The sequence below is a fragment of the Canis lupus genome, chromosome 25 (assembly GCF_003254725.2).
Source record: "Canis lupus dingo isolate Sandy chromosome 25, ASM325472v2, whole genome shotgun sequence".
In the NCBI taxonomy this organism is placed as follows: domain Eukaryota; kingdom Metazoa; phylum Chordata; class Mammalia; order Carnivora; family Canidae; genus Canis; species Canis lupus.
In genome coordinates this window covers 43,778,633-43,795,466 of record NC_064267.1, presented here as the reverse complement: position 1 = coordinate 43,795,466, position 16,834 = coordinate 43,778,633, and the positions used below count along the sequence as shown (strand labels likewise).

Sequence of the window (16,834 nt, the reverse complement as noted above, 5' to 3'; positions counted from 1 at the left end):
GTCATGAGATTGAGCCCCACATCAGGCTGCATGCTCAGTGTGGAGTCTGTCCCTCTCCCTCTGCATCTCCCCTAGCTCGTGCTCCCTCTCTCAAATAATTTTTTTTTTTAAATCTGGAAGAAAAAAGAAAAGAACCTGGTAAGAATACCCCTGGTCAGGACTCAGCCTAACCCATGCCTGACCACCACAATCCCCAACAGAAAGAATGGCTGACATTTGTGTTAGGTTTCTGTATGGACATATGTTTCCCATCTCTTGGTATATACCTAGGACTGAAATTGCTGGATCAAATGGTAACTCTATGTTGAACTTCTTGAGGAACTACCAGACTATTTCCAAAGTGGCCATTTTACATTGCCACCAGCAGTGTATCAGGGCTCCAATTTCTCCACATTCTTACCAACACTTGTTATTATCTTTTTGATTATAGCAATTTTAGTGGGTGTAGAGTGATATCTCATTGTGGTTTTGATTCACATTTCCCTGATAAACAATGTTGGGCATCTTTTCATATGTATTGGCCTATGTATATCTTCTTTGAAAAATGTCTATTCGGATCCTTTGCCTATTTTTTAATTGGTGAGAAGATTTTTTCCCTCAACACCAGATACATGGTAACTTTTCCAACCTCAGTTCTCCAACTCTCCAACACCAACTAGATGCCCAATAATTCAATCTTATTCTAATACTACCTAGAGTTAGCATCAGGCTCCACAGGTTTAAGAGCTCAGTACAAGACTGCCCCCACTTCAGAAGCCAGCTGCAAATACTGTGTCCCCAGGTTATACACTTCTGTCCAATTTGGCTAAAAGTCAGCAGTTCCCACCCACCCCAGGTTCAGTAATTTACTAGGACAATGCATAAAGCTCAGGAAAACCCCAGTGAGCCCTGAGCACTGGAGCCTCTATCCTATGTCACCCTCCTGATATGTAGATATGTTCATCTTACTCAGAAGCTCTTGAACCCTGTCATTTAGGGGTTCTTGTGGAGGTTTCATTATGTAAACATGACTGTGCCATTGATGATTATCTCAATCTCTAGCCCCCTCCCCTCCCTGGAGGTTGGGGGTGGGGGGTGGGGTTGAAAGTTCCAAGCTTTTAATCAAGGCTTGGTGTTTCTGGGAACCAGACCCTGTCCTGAAGCTACCTAGAGGTGGACAGTTCAACTTATTAGAAAAAAAAAAAAAAAAGTCGCTCCTATCATCCTTATCACTCAGGAAATTCCAAGGGTTTTAGGAGCTCTGTGCCAAGAACTGAGAACAAGAACCAAGTATCTTTCTTATAATACCTCTATTAAGTTATTTGTTATTCAGTTATGAGTTCTCTATATAGTCTAGATACCAGTCCCTTATCAGATATATAATTGTAAATATTTTCTCCCATTCAATAGATTGTCTTTTAACATTCTTGTTGTGTCTCTAGCACAAAAGCTTTTAATTTGATGAAGTCCAATTTATCTATTTTTTGTCTTAGTTTCCAAGGAGACAAAGATTTATCTCTATTTTTTCTGAGATTTTTATACTTTTAGCTCTTATATTTAGGTCTATGACTCATTTGGAGTTAATTTTGTATCTAGTGTGAGGTAGATATACAACTTTAATTTTCTGCATGTGGCTATCCAGTTGTCCCAGTATCATTTGTTAGAAACCTTATTCTGGGAGTGCCCCTCTACTTGCTAGATGGGATGCTGTGTGATTCATAAATCACTTAATAAAGCCAATTAGATCTGCAAAACAAACCAAAACACACACACACACACACAAATTATTCTTTTCCCCATGTCTTGGCATCCTTGTCAAAAATCAATTGGCTGCAAATATGAGGTTTATTTATGGACTCTGAATTCTATTCTGTTGATCTATATGTCTATCTTAATGCCACTACCACATTGTCTTCATCACTGTGTTTTTAGCAAATTTTGAAATTGTAAAGTCCTCCAAATTTATTCTATTTCAAGATATTTTTGTCCTTCTAGGCCTCTTGAGTTTCTATATGAAATTTAGGATCAGTTTATCAATTTTTGCAAAGAACCAGCTGGAATTCTGACAGAGACTGCATTGAGTCTGCAGATCAATTAGAGGAATATTACCATTTTAATAATATTAAGTATTTTGATCCATGAACATAGGATATCTTTCCCTTTGTTTGGAATTTTAAAATTCAACAATATTTTGTAGGGATTTTTTATTAAAGATTTTATTTATTCATGAGAGACACACAGAGAGAGGCAGAGACATAGGCAGAGGGAGAAGAAGGCTTCCTGTAGGGAACCCGATGTGGGACTCCATCCTAGAACCCCAGGATCACACCCTGAGCTGAAGGCAGACACTAATAAACAGCTGAGCCACCCAGGTGTCCCAATATTTTGTAGTTTTAAGAGTATAAGTTTTATACTTCTGGGACAACTGGGTGGCAGAGTCAGTTGAGTGTCTGACTCTTGGTTTCAGCTCAGGTCATGGTTTTGGGGTTGTGGGATCATCAAGCCCTACATGAGGCTCTGTGCTCAGTACAGAGTCAGCTTGGGATTTTCTCTTCCTCTCCCTCTGCCCCTCCCAAGATAAATACATCTTAAGAAAAAAAAAGTGTAAGTTTTACACTTCTGTTGTCAAAGTTATTCATTTCATTCCTTTTTGGCATTATTGTAAATGAAATTATTTTCTTAATTTCATTTGCAGATTGTGCAAGTATATAGAAATACAACTGATTTTTGTATATTAGTTTTGTATCCTGAAACCTTGTTGGACTTGTTATGAGTTCTAATAATTCTTTTAAGATTTATTTATTTTAGAGAGAGAAAATAAAAGAGGGCAGGGGGGAAAGATAGGGGGAGAAAGTCTTAAACAGACTCCACACTAAGCGTGGAGCCTGACATGGGGATCAATCTCATGACCTTGAGATCATGACCTGAGCTGAAACCAAGTCAGGTGTTTAACCAACTGCACTGCACAGGCACACCTCTAATAATTCTTTTTCAAAAACACTGTATTGAAATGACAGAATTTAGGAAATCATCCTTAGGCCACCTCATTCCAAAAGTTCAGAGAACTAATTTCCCATAACGAAAAAAATGAGGAACACAAAGTATCAATGTAAAAATCCCACCCACAGTGTCTGTAAGAGAGGATAAGAAGCAGAATAACATCCATATGGACAAAAAGTGAAACTATACCAACTATTCCAAGTCAAGAAAAAAGATATTACAAATGTCATAATTAGAAGTGAGTCTCAGAAGTGAGATGACAGCACTTAGGATAGATTTAGAAATAAAAGAGACAATAATTTTAGGTATGAAAACAAAATTAGAAAAAATACAAGAGCAAATCAGATGATGCATCATGAGAAATAAAACGTGAAAAGTAGAAATTTTTTTTAATCAAAAAAGAAAAGCACACAGGGACGCCTGAGTGGCTCAGTGATTGAGCGTCTGCCTTCAGCTCAGGGTGCGATCCCAGGGTCCGGGGATCGAGTCCTGTATCAGGATCCCTGCAGGGATCCTGCTTCTCCCTCTGCCTATGTCTCTGCCTCTCTCTGTGTGTCTCTCGTGAATAAATAAAACCTTTTGAAAGAAAAAGAGGCATACATAAAGGAGTTCAAAAGAAAACGACAAATACATAAAATAGGCAAAGGAGTGCCTGAAAATGAAGCTCGCAACAAGGGAACAGAACAAATACTAGAAATTAAAATTCAAGGAAACTTCCCTGAAATTCAAAAGGGGGAGCAGGAGAGATTTGATACTACATCACATTAGTCAGGATCCATTTAAAAGAAACCACAAGGGAATTTCAACAGGAAAGTTTCCTATCAAGGATTACTGACTATAACAGGAGGTTGGAATAATGGAGGAATGGCCAATAAAAAATAAAAGGAACTTTAAAGAACACAGAAGTAGCAGATAAAGGGAAAAGCCTCTATATCTAGGGCTGAGACAGAAGAATCAACAAAAGATCCTCCTTCCTCAGGACTGATATCAAGACCTTGGAAGGGGACATAGCTGTGACTCCCTGGATGGTGAACTTTGCTGAAGTTGAAACCACCTAAAAGCATGCCAAGGGAAGTTTCCCATGGGTAGTGCCCTGTGCTACTGACCACCAGGTTCTGATCAAGCTAAGAGCTCCATCACTGCAGCCACTGCATAAGCCCAGTGCATGAGGAACACTAGAGTCAAGTAGAGAAACCCTTTCCTCCTCCAGTGCCCCTACAGCACCTCTACTGACAAAGTTTAACACTGGGCCAGCTCTCAAAGAAGGAATAGCTATGGGGTCCAGCTCCATTATTGCAGAGCAGACAATGAAAATGGTTTTGGAAGCTGAGACATAATAGATTAATAACTGATGCATATATATTAAAAATAATACAATATGCTTGAGAAAATTGACTCAGAGTGAGCAATGGCTAAGACACATTTTAGTAAACTTACTGGATATTTAAGGGAGGGGGAATCTTTTAATCATCGAAATGAAAAAGAACAAGTAACTTATAAGGGAAAGAAAATTAGATTATCATCAGACTTTTCAACAGCACTTCTTTGTGTCAGAAAAAAAAAATGGTGAGAGCTATCTAAGGCAAAAGTGTGAGCCAAGGATTTTATATTCAAGGAAACTGACTTTCAAGTGTAAAAGGTACAAACTGTTATCAAGATACAAGAACTCAGGGAATATCGTTCCCATGAGCACTTCCTGAAGAATTTACTAGAGAACAAGACTCAGACTGCCAAAATTACTAGCTACATCAGCACAAGAACTAGCAGAGAGCATTAAATACATAGTTACTTGTAGAACTAAAACTATATGAAGTTTAACAGGCAGAGAATAGGGGCACTTGGGTGGCTCATTCCTTGAGTGTCTGCCTTTGGCTTAGGTCATGATCCCAGGAACCAGCCCTGTATCAGGCTCTCTGTTCACCAGGGAGTCTGCTTCTCCCTCTGTTCCTCACCCTGCTTGTGTGCGCGCACTCTCTCTCTTTCAAAGAAATAAATTTAATTTTTTTTATTTTTATAAATAAGCTTATAAAAATAAATAAAAAGCAGAGAATATGGTATATAAAGGCTATAAGCTCTACTGATGTGGATACAGAAAAGCTATGAACATTGGGGTGCAAACTTTTTTTTAATGTGGAACACTTCACAAATTTGCATGTCATCCTTGTGTGGGGCCTTGCTAATCTTCTCCATACCATTCCAATTTTAGTCTATGTGCTGCCAGAGCAAGCACAAGAACTTTTAAACTCTTCTCAGTTATCATTCTGCTGGTAGCAGCATTAGTACTGATATTCCCTGTTGTGTGTGTAATGTTGCCTAAAACAAATGAGTAATTATGAGCTTTCTTAACTATCATCCCCTGTGTCCTAAAAATCAGGATTCTCAGTGTGGAAGAATAGACAGCTGAAATTTTTTAAAAGATTAAATAAAAAATCCATAGTCCTGAAATTTAATTGGAAAAACAGTATGAACTTATGAGGTATTTGATCTATTGTTCTATCTATATCTAATAGCTCCATCCATTGAAACAGCCTGGAAACAATGACCAGTTCGTAGCAATAAGCATCCCTGGAGTCCACATGGTGGTCACAAAATGCCATTTCCCACTAAAAGTCAGGGCTGCATGGAGAAATGACTGACAGATCAGGGGAGAAAATGCACAAAGAGAGTCTGGAACATCTTGATATAAAAGATGGCACATAAGCCATCATGGATAGGCTATATGTAGACTAGGGTATGTCAAAAGAACACAGAAACCAACCCACGGGGGTTCCCACTGGCCAATAACAGGACAATTTGAGCTTGAACATAGTAATAATTGCAACAAATTGAAATTTTCCAAGTTTACTTAAATCCACGAGTTCATGATGATATTGAAAAAACTGGTCACCTGCAGAGGATAATAAGGAACCAGCTTATTATTTTGCAAACTGATAAATATAGGTAATAAAGGAAGCATTTATCCTGCCTCTTCTGCATGAGCTATACCACTGGGTAACCTCATGGTACATGAGAGGAAGCATCTGTTTATAAAGAAATCCAGCAAATAAATGAAAAAGAAATGATGGAATTAAAATATCATCATCTTGTAGTGGTGGCAGCTGTGGTTCTTTTCATTACCTCATGTAGAACACTGGAACAGTCTCATCAACGATGCCATCATCTGTTTAACACTCTCAAGACATTTTCTCAAAGCCTATTTACTTATAAGTTGTGTGGAATGACAAAATTAATAAGCAATAAAATGTGAATCATAGCACAATGAAAATAATCTATGTCACCAGTTTGGACCCCCAGTGAATTAATGAATCTAGGGACGAGCATCCATAGCTACAAACACCACAAAGGGAGAGGCAGCCTAATATTATGTGGCCCCTAATGAACACATCACCACCTAGAGTCTTGCCAAAAAGACAAAGCTGAGTCTGATCAATCTTCTAGATCCAATGAGCAGCAAAGACAAAGGGCAGCAGAGCATATGGAACTGCCCATGAGTGGGCAGCAAACAAACCCCAGACTGTGGCAAACACTAGGATCCAAGAGCCTGGATTCTTCAACAGATAAAATTGAAGGAAAAGAAAAGGATGAGAGAAAACTCTGGAGATTAAAGAGAGGTAAAGATATATTTGCAGAGTGGGCAAGACTGGGGTACCTGGGTGGCACAGTCAGTTAAGCATCTAACTATTGGTTTTGGCTCAGGGTCATGGGATAGAGCCCTGCTTTGGGCCCCGCACTCAGCCCAGAGTCTGCTTGAGATTCTCTCTCCCTTTCTCTCTGCCCCTCCCGTTCATGCGCTTGCGTGCTCTCTAAAATAAGTAAATAAATCTTTTTTAAAAAGTGGTCAAGACTGAACCACCATTTCTAGAGATGCATACTTGGATGTTGGAACTATAAAGAAATGCAAGGAAGTGTTTACTAAAGAAACCAGGTAGTGGTTACTCTTGGGGTTGGGGGAGGGTACAACTGTGACTTGGGTGGGGAACATGGAAGTGCTGCTAGGGTGGCTGCAACATTCCATCTCTTGGGTTACAAGAGCATTTGGGGTGTTTGCCTCATAATATCCCATTAAGATCCACCTTTGTTTTGTGTATTTTTCTATATTTCTATTTCAAAAGAGTTGTAAGTAAAAAGATTATTTAAAAAGGAATCTTGAGGTGCCTGGGTGGTGCAGTCAGTTAAGTGACTGGCTCTTGGTTTTGGCTGGGGTCATGATCTCAGGGTCATGAGATTGAGTAATGTAATGGGCTCTAGCAGAGTCAGCTTAAGACTCTCTCTCCTTCAGGCAGCCCTGGTGGCTCAGCGGTTTAACACTGCCTTCAGCCCAGGTTGTGATCCTGGAGACCTGGGAGCGAGTCTGGCATCAGGCTCCCTGCATGGAGCCTGCTTCTCCCTCTGCCTGTGTCTCTGCCTCTCTCTCTGTGTGTCTCTCATAAATAAATAAATAATAATAAAAAGACTCTCTCTCCTTCTGCCCCTCCCCCTGTGCACACTCTCTCCCCAAATAAATAAATCCGGAAACAATGAAAAGGAATGTTAAAAAATTGATGCATATGTCACATAGCACCATGGTACAAATAGTACACTTTGGGAAATGTTGAGCTTTTCCATAAACCTGGATATTGAGAGGCACTAGAAGCTACTCTGCCACAGGAAAGTCTCTCCAAAAACCTCTGTGCGCATTTGGACTGGGTGGACTTCATGGTGGTGGTAGGGAGAGTAGAGCAGGAAAAGGATGTCTGCACTGTACAGACTGAGGACACAAGGGGCAGCCAGTGAACACAGTGTAGATGGGGTAGGAGGTGGGGGTTCCTATCTAAATATATCCTAAGCACTACTTAGCATATGCAGCTGAAACACAAGACCTGTCTCAACCATAGCATCTCGTAGGTGGCTACCAGGCCAACGGCGATGGCTAGAGGTGTCACAACCAGCTTAAAGTCCTGAGGCATATAGAGACCTGCAGAGGTGTCTCCGAGGCACACATCACTACTGTGGTAGAGACCTCCTAGGGTATCTGTCCAGCTCTCATCCTCGTTTATGCACCCCTATCTGGGTAGACATGCCTGTGCTATATTATCCTGTCCACCTAATCATACCTGATTGGATCAGAGAGGAACACCCTGTGTTGGAGATAGTACACTCCTGTGCTTTGCTATTTCCTATTTCCTATCCAGCACCTGTTTCCCCTCCCTCCTGTAGTGGCACCTCAAATTTCTTTTTAGACACCTCCCTTCCCCCATGTGGTCAGGGTAGGCTAAACTCATCTCCAGTGTAAGCTTAGATTAAACCAATAAACTATTCCTATCTCCAGGTGTTCAAGGAGTCCAGGCACAAGCCAATCACTGAGTCACTCCCTTGGCCCTGTGACTGTTGATGGATGGGCACTTGACCCACGCTTGTCCAATTAGAATGAACCTTACAACTCCTGTAGGGAAGGATGAAATCCCCCTCTCTGCCTTCACTTCTGTGTGATATGTAGTGAGGATGAAAGGTCTAGGACTGCCACAGCTTTTGTTGATATTGAGGGAAGACACCCTGAGAATGAAGCCAGAACTCAAGCGTGCAGAGTCATGGATGTTGCAGAGAAATGTAGCGAGTTTTCTTTTTTTAATATTTTATTCATTTGAGAAAGAGAATGCACGCTCACACAAGCAAGACTTCCCGCTGATCACATAGCCTAAGATGATGGCTTAGGACCGTTCACATAGCTCAGCAATGTCACACACACACACACACACACACACACACACACACACACACAAATGCCAAATGTATGTAAAGATCACATCTGAGTAAGGCCTGGATTGTATTACTGTCAATTTCTGGTTTAGATATTATACTAAAATTATGGGAGATGTTTACACTGGGGGAACTGAGTGAAAGGTAGACGGGGTTGCTACTATTGTTGCAAATACTTCTACTGTATTAAATTAAGGGTTTTTTAAAAGAAGATATGTAAGTGCATTGACCGTTCTGCATTTGATTTCAGGTCTTTATATCTCCCTGCTGCTCATCTAGCTCCTGAGCAGGGGCGGTGGGGGTGAGGTGGGGAGGAGGCTGAGGCAGCATTCTCGAGTCCCCTGCCCTTCACAATTCCACATTTCAGCAGCAGCATCAGGCCTTCCCTATTAAGCTGCTTCAATTTCCCAGTGAGACTGAGAGCAGAACAAGACAGCTCAGAGAGGCTGGCATACATGAAAGTGCATTATATCTGCCTTTCTGGAGGATGGGGCAGGCATCTGCATGCACATGTGTGCACACATGCAGACACACGCCCTTCCTCTGGCAACAACCTGGACTCACTCACAGTGCCACTTGTCTAAGGACTTGTCTAAGGGCTCCTGGCTATCTCCTACCAGACACAATTCATTTTCCACGCTGGGACCTACAGTCTTGGCCTTTCAAAAGTCATCTTCTTGTTCCAAACCCACCCGTTTCAGGTGAATAATTCAGTGTGGGTAGGAAATTAACCATCGTGACTGTCCTCAGGTCCCTCTGAGTCCACTGATGCAAACACCCTGGGACCCAGGCTCTGCCTTTGTGCAAAATAACACCGTAAGGTTCAGGGTCCAATGCCATTTCCTCAGCACCCTGGTGTGCTGCTGCCCTCTGCTGGTGACTTCTAGGTAGTACTTAGAAATCCTAAAAAAACAAAAACAAAAACAAAAACCACAATGGTCCCAGTGGAGAAATGAGTAACGAACAAGAACAAGAAAGCCACAAATGAAGAAATGCAATGGGATAATCAGTATATGAAAAATATTTACCCCTAATGGTAACTAAAGAATTTAAAATTATAACATCAAAGATATATTATTCCCCCTGAATCAGATTGGCTATGACGGAAAACAATGGCAAAGTCTAGTGCAGTCCAGGGCTTGTCACATGAGGCAAACACAGAAAGTGCTCAACCCCAACAGAGCACCCTCTAGAACCCACTAGGACTTGGGCACCCTGTGGCGAAGTTCTAGCTTGCAAAGCTGGGAGGAGTGTAAGCCAACTCGTCCTTTCTAGGGGAGCTTGGTTCTATACAGCAATGACCTTAAAAATTCTGACTATTCTATAGTGCCTGGGTGGCTCAACTGGGTAAGCATCTGCCTTCTACTCAGGTCGTGATCTCAGGGTTGGTCCTGGGATCGAGCCCTGTGTCAGGGTCCACGCTCAGTGAGAGATCCTGTTTCTATTTCTTTCTCTGCCCCAACCCCCCTATGTGCTCTCTCTCAAATAAATAAATAAAATATTTTTTTAAAATTCCAACTGATCTGAATCTCAAATATCCCACCTCTAGGAATTTCTCCTAAAGAAGGTATCAGGCACAGACAATTGAGTAAAGAAATTATAACTGGAAGCTAATCTTCATACTGCCATGTTCTCAGTCAAAATACCCTCATTCTTCTCCCAGAAGCCAAATAGGCAGCCATTTCAAAATTTAAAACCAAAAGAAAAAAAAATTAGAATGAAGCCTGTGGTTCCTTTGAAACTGACTTCCAAGAGGCTGTCTTTATTGCTTAAAACCTTTCCCCTCCCCATTTCCACATCCACAGTAACGGGGCCTGATTTTACCTATTTCACTCCTTTATTGTCTATCTCCCAAACAAGAACAAAAGCTCCATGAAGTCAGAGGTATCATCTGATTCCTTCACAGTGCTTAGAACATGCCTGACACACTGTAGACAAACAATACTTGTTGAATGAATGAATCTATGGGCATTAGGCACCTCTGGAAGCAAGAGGGTGAATAAAGGTGACTCACTACTCTCTAACAACAGAAAGTGCCATCTATCTTGGAACTGTGTTCAGTTTAGGGAACTCTTTTCTGTAACAGAGATCTAGGGAGGCAGTTCTACAGAGCTGTTGAGAGCAGAGACCACATTATTTTCTAGCTGTATGACCTTGGGCAGGTCATGTCATATCTCTGATCTTCAGTTTCATCATCTTAAAAAAAAGACAATGACACAGGCTACAAAAGGTTGATGTGAGAACTGAATTATGTAATTCATGTAAAGTGCAGTGCAGAGTGCCCTAAACAGAAAAGTTGTTCAGTAAGTGTTACTTGTTAGCAGTCTTCATTATTGCTGAGAATCTGTATTTTTCCTTGAGAGGTGGGGAGGAGGAAAGTGGGGAGAGACCAGGCAAGATTAGGAGGCCTCAGCACTGCACCTGGGTAGGCAAGACCATGTTTTCTGCAGAGGGTAAGGAAAATGAGGGTATCACTCAAAGTCTGAAGAAGAGGTTTTTAGAGAAGAGCTAAACGGAAGCCAGGTGAGGGCTGGCCCAAGGTGAGCACCATCACAGGGATGATGGCAGGTCAGGAGTTCCATGGGGTGACCAACAGGGGTAGGGAGCTGAGGCCCAGGGGAGCCAATCAGCGCAGACAAGCTACAGCTACAATGTGGAGGAACTGACCCAGGTGGGTGAGACAACATCCCGCCATCACAAAATGCTAGATGAATGTAACAACCATCGAAGACAAAGGGCTGATATCTGTGCTACATATCTGTAAACCTCCACTTGAATAGGAATATTTTTCACATAAAATACTAGAAGGCCAGTTATCCAATGGCAATACAAATCAATACATCTGCATCATGGAATTCAAAACTAGAGCATGGCACTGTTCTTGCTGACATCTATTGCAGTTATCTAATGTTGAGTAACAAGCTACCCCCAACTTGAAGCTTAAATAATAGCAGCATTTACAGACAGTACCCAACACAATAGTTCAACATAAGATTTTTTTACTTCACAGCAGTGCAAAAACAAGACACATTTGGTAGAAACCGTACTTCAAATTTTGAATTTGGGTCTTTTCTCAGGCTAGCAGTGTGCAGTACGATCCTCCCATATGCTGAGCAGCAGCAGTGAGCTGCAGTTCTCAGCCAGCCACACGATCAGGAGAGTCGGAGAGTCAACAACTTGTACGTACAACCATTGTTTGTCACTTTATATTCAGTGAATTACACAACATAGGCAACACTTCATTATAAAATAGGCTTTGTGTCAGATGACCTTGCCCATCTGTAGGCTAATTTGAGTATTAGCATGTTTAAGGTGGGCTAGGCTAAGCTATGATGTTTGGTAGGTGTTTTAAATGCATTTTCGATTTATATTTTCAGTTTACAATGGGTTTATCAGGACACAATCTCATAAGTCAAGGAAGATTTGTACTCTATCTTCCTCATCTGTCTGCAATCTGTGAGGGTTTGGCAGGGAGAGCTTGTCTTTGCTCCATCTGGCACCACCCTCAAACGCTGGGTGCTGGAATTACCTAAAGTCTTGCTTTCTCTGGTAGCACCTGTCCTGTGAAGACTCCTTGGGCATCTCTCTCTCCTTTCTTCCCTCCTTCCTCCTGCCCCTGCCCTCCCAAGTGATCTCTCCAGCAAAGCCAAGGGATTTCTAAGGCATGCATCCCAAGAAAGAGCTAGGTGGAAGCTGTATCACCTTTCCTAATCTATCCTCAGATGTCACTCAGCATCACTCCTGCCACATTCTATTCAATAGAAGTGTGTCACTGAGATGGTTCCATATTCAAAGGGAGGGGAATCAGGCTCTACCTTTTGTGGGAGAAGTATCAAATAATTTGTAGACATACTTTAAAACCACCACAATATGGAAAGATGTTCACAATACTAAGAAAAAACAAATTACAGAATAATATGAACAGCCTGGGAGCACAAGAGCCCCTTTGCTATCTATGCATTCTTAGTCCTGGAGCTTGAACCTGGCCACCCCCAGCCTCCCAGAAGCATAGCCATGCCTTAATTTCTGATGTAGTCTAAATCAGCTCTGGATATAAATCCCAGCTCTGGCACATAGTAACTCAGAGCTGTTTCCCCAATAGTAAAACCAGAGTTATAATAACATTTACCTTACAGTTCGTGTAAGGATCCAGGAAGCCACCTATTAGAAGTGCTTAACCCAGCACCCAGTATATAGAAGTGCTCAGGCGCTAGCAGCTCCACCTGGACAGGCCTAGACTGGAGGAGGTCCCACACTGGGAGCCAAGATGCTCCTGAAGAATTTCTGGCCGTGACAGGATGTTGTTCCATGTTCCACTAGCACCCCACAACAGTGGAGTGTGGCTCCACCTTCCAGAGCTCCAGGTAACTGCAAAGCTACCCTCCACCCACACCTGCACCAGACTGCGCCTCACCAGTTCCTGTAGCACAGGCATTTGGGGCAGGGGAAGGCATTCCCTATACTGAGCACCTTATAACTGAGCACCAGGATTGAGGAGTATGGCCCCTGCTCTCAACAAGCTCATAGTCTAATAAGGGAGGCAAATAAATTACAAAGGACTATAAGGCAAAAAACTGGTGGGAAGACAGAAAAAGGTCTGGGTACCAAATGGTGCACTACTTAAGCTCCCTGGCAATGGGAGCTTTCATGGATGAATATTTGCCAGGTGGACAGGGGCAAGGGAAGGAGGAAACCCAGACAGAGCAAACTGCATGAAGGCCAAGAGGCTCAATGGTGCAGATGATCATGGCACTATCTGAACCACAGGTCAGGGAAACTTAAGCATATGGGGTGAGGAGTGGAGAGATGTAACAGGGTTTGGGCCCACAGCATGACAGGCTTCTCATGACCAGATAAAAACTTGGACTTTATGAAGGGGAAGCCACTGTAGTCTGCAGCAGGACTACTTGAAAGATCACGAGGGAGGCAGTGGGCAGCTGCGCTGATGGCAGAAGCAGCTGCTGCCACACAGCAGGGAAGCACAGAGAGGCTGAAATTTATATTCTCCCAAAATAGGTGTTGAAGCCCTAACCCTAATGTGACCAACCATACTTGGGGATAGGATTTAAAGAGGCAATTAAGGTTAAATGAAGTCATGAAAGTGGGGTCCTAATCCAGTATGACTGGAATCCTTATGAGACAGACACCAGGCATGCACAGGCACAGAGGAAAGGCCATGTGAGGCCCCAGGGAGAAGGTGGCCATATGCCAGCACAGAAAAGAGACCTCGGAGACACCAAGTTTGCCAACGTCTTGATCTTGGACTTCCAGTCTCCAAACCGTGAGGAAAGAAATTTAAGTCCCTAGTCTCTGGTATTTTGTTATGCCAGCCCTACAAAAAAGTATACTTGGCAATTGGTGGACGCCATTTACTGACTATCTGCATAGAGCTGGAAAGCAACACGTAGAGTTGCCACTCAGCTGCTGACTACACATGATGGCAGAATGAGTAGAGACAGAGATGTGGGTGTTATGAATAGAAGTGGATCCAGAGCGGGACACCTGGGTGGCTTGGCAATTGAGCGGCTGCCTTTGGCTTGGGTCGTGATCCCGGGATCCTGGAGTTGAGTCCCACGTCAGGCTTTCCGCGGGGGGCCTGCTTCTCCCTCTGCCTGTGTCTCTGCCTCTCTCTGTGTCTCTCATGGATAGATAAAATCTTTAAAAAAAAAAAAAAAAAAAAAAAGGTGGAACCATGGGAATGAATCACAGAACCTATGAAGAATGTTTTAGAAATAAAAGAGGTCACCATGGAACCCTAGCAAATGCCTACAACTAAGACTCTAAAGGAAGAGATGCCCCTGAAGAAATTTTAGAAGCAGGGGAACACAAGCCAAATCTAGAGATTGGTGCCATGAAAACTTAAAGAACATTTAAGTGGGAGCAATAGTGCCAACTGTAACACAGAGATGAAAGCAGACAGGGGAGCCTGGGTGACACAGGTTAAGCATCGGACTCTTGATCTCTGCTCAGGTCACGACCTCAGGGTCATGAGATTGAGCCCCACATTGAACTCTATGCTCAATGCAAAGTCGGCTTGAGATTCTTTCTCCCTCCCTAAAATAAATAAATCTTAAAAAAAAAAAAAAAAAAGACACGATTAGGGAGTTGGTGCCTTTTCCTTGACAAGAAAATCAGCAGGTGGTTATCAGGAGTCATGCAGCAAACAATTTAGGTGTGAGGAAGGAAGTAGAAACAGAAAGGGTAGACAACTCTAGAGACTGCTAAAAAAAAAAAGTGGTGGCTCAGAACATCAGGTTCAGGGAAAGTCTCTTAAAGTATACAATTTCTAGTCACATGCAGCTTCAGAGGAGAGGCGACAGAGGCAGAACTCTGGGGACGGAAGAGGCAGATCGACAAGAAACAGGTGACAAATTACTCACCTGGAAGGAGGGATGTCTTTTCCACTGTAACAGGAACAAAGCCGTTAAGGCTGGAAGCGGATTCCATAGGTGGAGGGAACCTAATGCTCTTTTCACTATGAAGCAGGAAAATTCAGTCATGCACTGAGTGAACGATGATGGAGTAAACTACTTTGAAAGAATGGTGAAACTAGACCGGCTACAGGCAGTGAGCATGCACTGCCTCATGACAGACAATGGGATGGCCCAACAGCTCTGAAGACCCAGTTATGTATAGAGACAACAGACGTGTTGTAGTGGCACCACCCTGCAGTCATGGGACATCTCCAGCAGCAATATGAAGTACTATAGGAGTTCCTTTTCTCTTTAGATTTTCCTTGTGTTTCTCTGCCCATTCTAAAATGTCTTTAGGGGCAAGGATCACCAGACTGGCTCAGTCAGTAGAGCACAGAACTCTTGATCTCAGAGTGAGGGGTTCAAGATCCACATTGGGCACAGAGCCTACTTGATAATTTTTTTTTAAAAAGTAGAATCATGGAGTGCCTGACTGGCTCAGTCAGTTGAGTGTCTTAACTCTTGATGTCATGATCTCATTGTAGTGGGATCGAGCCCCATATTGATTCCAAGCTCAGCGGGGAGTCTACTTAGGATCCTCTCCTCCCCCACCCCCGCCCATCCTACTGTTGTTCACACACTCTCTCTCTAAATAAACAGATCATTAAATATAAATAAAAATAAAATTTCTTCAGGAGCATCTCTCTTCTTAGCATCCAGCTGGGAGGTGTTTGCCAGGGTTCTACTGTGACCTTCCTATTTTACTTATATATGTTCTCCATACATTCTATGAGTTCCCATGGTTCCACCCACTTCCTGCAACTTGAAAATGTAGAAAAAGGTAAGTAACTAGATGAATCCATACTGGGGTCTAGCTCAGGAAAAGCAATGTAAGAACAGGCATAAATGACCCCAAGAAGAGTTAAGACTGTATGTACCCTTATCTTTCCTTTCTCCATCACTTACTTCCTTGTGGGTTTTAACTTTAAGAACAACAGTTTTCATCCCAAAAAGACCGAACATTCCCTTTTTATAATGAACACTTAGCACGCACCTTTACTGTCCTGAGGTCAAGTCACAGATAACCTGCCTAACAGACATAAGTTTTAAAAGATCCATTTAATGTCCTCAAGGTAATGTTATGGAGACACAAAGTGAAATTTATAATAAAAATTAGATTTCAATTTGTAAATCTTAAGCCTAACTACAAGAAAAGACTTAATGAAGCAATCAGATGCTCATGGCTATATACAAATCCTCAAGAAGACACAGGTATAATCACAGAATGGTCAAATTATGCTATACTTGAAACTCAAATATGTATATGAAAGCCTTCAGGTCCAGTAAAAATCAATTGCTGCATTTCAAAAAGTGTTTGAAGTCTCAGGCTGTTAGAATAATGACTCTAATTATAAAAACTAGAACGTGATTTGGTTTCCAGCAACCCATCAGACAGAAAAAATGCAAATATGTAGTATGTCACAAGCTATTAATCATTTTAAGAGTCTTTGGTCACCACTCCATTTTCTATAACTCAAAAGTATGGGGTAAGGGGGAAATCCTACCATTAGCAATGGTCATCTCAGATTTGGAACACAAGAACAGCCTATACTGGAGGTTTTGACTACCTCCCTAATACTACCCATGTAGGAACCAGAATGCCTCTCATTTGGACAGACATAAAGACCAGAGGACTTCAGAAAGCA

At 42.2% G+C, this 16,834-nt stretch overlaps 1 non-coding gene across 1 annotated transcript; it reads right to left on the bottom strand.

Annotated features, from left to right (window-relative positions):
• Positions 1–5,103: 5,103 nt before the first annotated feature.
• LOC112670245 (U6 spliceosomal RNA) lies at positions 5,104–5,209 on the bottom strand. Its single transcript, XR_003142827.1, has one exon. It is a non-coding gene; the product is annotated as a U6 spliceosomal RNA (small nuclear RNA).
• Between the last annotated feature and the right edge of the window lie 11,625 nt (positions 5,210–16,834).